Here is a 3163-nt window from a genome sequence, read left to right as displayed (position 1 = left end):
ATTACATCTATGTTGGTCACGAAGATGAAGATGAATAGTTTTAGGCCAAAAAATGTAGGTTTTATCATCTTTTTTTTTTTGGCTTTTTAGGTTTTTAAATGTTTTTGTTTTTTGTTGTAATTTTTTAATGTTGTTTTTAATTTAAGTTTTATTAAAATTTTATTTTTACTTTTCAAATATAAATAAATAAATAAAAAAAATTCGAAATATAGAAAAAAAAACATCAAAAATAAAATAAAAAATAAAATAGAAAATAATTGGTGCTATCACATGTTATTAGATGTTGCCCATTTCCACCTTGGGTGTTATAACACCAAATTGTGACTAGGATGATGTGGTGGATAATTTGGGTGTGATAACATGTAATAACATGTTGCCCACACCTAGTAGTCTAAGAGGAAGCAATAAAATATGGAAGAGGGCGACACTATACGCTATCCAATTCGTTGTCTGGGTTTTTGCGATTATTGGGGATTTTTCATATAGATTGAACGAAAGAAAAGTGAGAGGAACGGGGTTATGGAGCAGACGTCATTATAAGGGATTTTATCTGTGATATAAGCCATTTTCCATATATATTGGAAATTAGTTTAGGTGTATAAAAGAAAATTACCAATATATCCTTATCCAGGTTTTTGAATTGATTGGTCCACAATCATCCCTACATCCACATAATAGATAGTTATAACATGTGAACCTAACTCTCTCTCTCTCTCTCTACATATATATATATATATATATATATATATATATATATATATATATATATATATATATATATATATATATATATATATATATATATATATATATATATAGAGAGAGAGAGAGAGAGAGAGAGAGGAAGGATCATTTGAGAACTTAAAGTTTCCCGAGAACCCGAGAACCGATTGTGAGCCGTTAGATCAAAATAATAAAAGGCTAGGATGCTCGGTGGCGTTTTTGTAAATAAATGGGAAAATTAAACACGGGGGTATGGTTCTGAAATTAATCGAAGGGCATTTATGGTACTGAAGAGATTATCCCCCAAATCAATCGATGCCGCTCTCAAATCCCTCATCGTCTTTGTCCGTCATCCCTCTTTCTCTTACAACTTCATCGTCGATCCTTCCCCAATCCAGAACCATCGCCTGACATCTATGGTTTCCTCCGTCAAATGTCTCCGCTATTCATTGAATCAGGTAAGGTGAAGACTACTAATCCATGGTCCTTATCCTCCGTATCATCGATGGTGAATCCACGAGCAAAGAGATCGATGTCATTAGTTTTCATCTTCAATTACGACAGTTGATTGCCAAATACCTGAATATTCTATGATGGATCTTTGATAGCCGAAGTATGTGTAATCACGTCGTACAGAAAGAGATCCCCACTGAAGATCAGACTCACACACATGCGCTGAAGATCGATGAAGGACCACAGTTATTGTCGATTTTCAACAAAATCATCGCCGATTTCAATGAAATCACCATCGATTTCTAGCACAGGTGATCAAAATCACATACATAAAGTCAATTATTGCTCATCGCAACTCAGGTAAGTTCAATTAGTATTCCTAGTTTTATGAATTTGAACTTTTGATTTTGCAGTTCTTGGTTGCGATTATGAACGACACACCGATTTGCCTCGCCGTGTCGGAGCAATTACTCTGCATCACGAGCAACAACTTTGTCAATCCATTGTTCCTCATTGCAGATTCCTAAGCGATTCGATCTCTTGACATGTAACACGAGCTCCAGATCACTCCAATTTCGTGATCTGTCACCGCCGGTGATACTTTCATCAACCGGCGTACGACCGCCGTTACACAGTTCTCGTTTTCAGAAATCGTCGTCCGTCCTTCGGTACATGTCGACACCATATCTAGTATCTTCTTCACTTTTTCAATCACTGAAACTGTATTTTTGGACCGGAGAGGATTTTACCGGTGGTTCTCACGATCCCCTGACAGACGAGTTCCATTTTCGATTGGTGAGATGTGTTAATATAGACTCGAATTAGTCTTCTAAGGTACATCTTAATGCCTCCTCTGTATATATTCAATCAAATTTTGTTCATCATTAAGCCCAATGCCAAAGTGATAGGTTTTAGTTAGTCCGTTTGATTTGAACTATTGTGTTTCTATGCCTCTGCAAATTGCTGATTAAGATACTTATTCATTCGATTTCAAGAACAGAAAGTGGTGATTACCTCAAGTGATTTTCATACTAAAAAAAAAACTTAATTACCTCAAGTGCTTCATCCAGCTTCATCAAGTACTCCTCGGTTGTGATTCGACTCTGTTGACATCATAATAAAAATGTGTAAATCCCATAATAAGCACAAATAACAGAATTTATAGAACAAATAATCAACTTACAGGAAGTTCAACTGGCTGACCAATGTATCTCCTGGCCTCATAATCCTAATAAAGAAATGAAATGGAAATATAATTAATTTAAGTTCAAACTTGAAGTTTAAGTTATATGATTTAGAAGAAGGCAGCTCACAAGTTCCTGTAAACATCAACAGGGATTTGCTCAATTTAGTTCTTGCTGTCTCTTTTGCAAAAGAACAAGATCAGATTCTTTCAAGGTATTCTTTAAAATTGTTTTAATAGAACTTATTATATATGGTGCTTACTATTGTTTTGGTTTATTTGCTTTAAATGTAGCAACATAGCTGGGTTTATTTGGATCACTGATATTGATATTCCAAGGTTTGATTGAGAGCTCTGAACTTATTAAATATTAAATATAGAATACAAATTAATTTTGTGTTGTATTTACAATTTCAGGAAGAAAATCACATATCTAGCTCTATCAGGAGGAGAACTTCCGAGCAAGTTCTTGTTAATGGGAAGCTTAACCTGGATTGAAACCTAAACTACAAGTCTTCATTGCCAATTTTTTTTTGTTAATGTAAGCCGTTTGTTTTTTAATCCATGTAGCATTGAGGGCCCAACAAGCAAATTTGAGTATTTAATTTGTAGTATATGTAGCAAAATTCTGAATGGGTGAATGTGCACATCAGCAATTTGAACCCATCAAATGATGACTGGATTGGAGTTTTCTCCCCTGCCAATTTCAGGTTCTTATCATTTGTATTTTCTACTTTTGTCAATTTGTTTATTATATTTATAGCATCCTACTTCCATTTCTTAATTAATTAATAAAAAATGCAT

At 34.1% G+C, this 3163-nt stretch overlaps 1 long non-coding RNA gene across 1 annotated transcript; it reads left to right on the top strand.

Moving 5' to 3' along the window:
• Positions 1-2496: 2496 nt before the first annotated feature.
• On the top strand, positions 2497-2820 carry LOC145129773 (uncharacterized). Its single transcript, XR_013717658.1, has 3 exons — positions 2497-2574; positions 2654-2698; positions 2777-2820. It is a non-coding gene; the product is annotated as an uncharacterized LOC145129773 (long non-coding RNA).
• Positions 2821-3163: the final 343 nt, after the last annotated feature.

Source organism: Lactuca virosa, chromosome 8, assembly GCF_052849685.1.
Source record: "Lactuca virosa cultivar CGN04683 chromosome 8, Lactuca_virosa_CGN04683_v6, whole genome shotgun sequence".
Classification (NCBI taxonomy): domain Eukaryota; kingdom Viridiplantae; phylum Streptophyta; class Magnoliopsida; order Asterales; family Asteraceae; genus Lactuca; species Lactuca virosa.
This window is presented reverse-complemented; position numbering and strand designations above follow the sequence as displayed.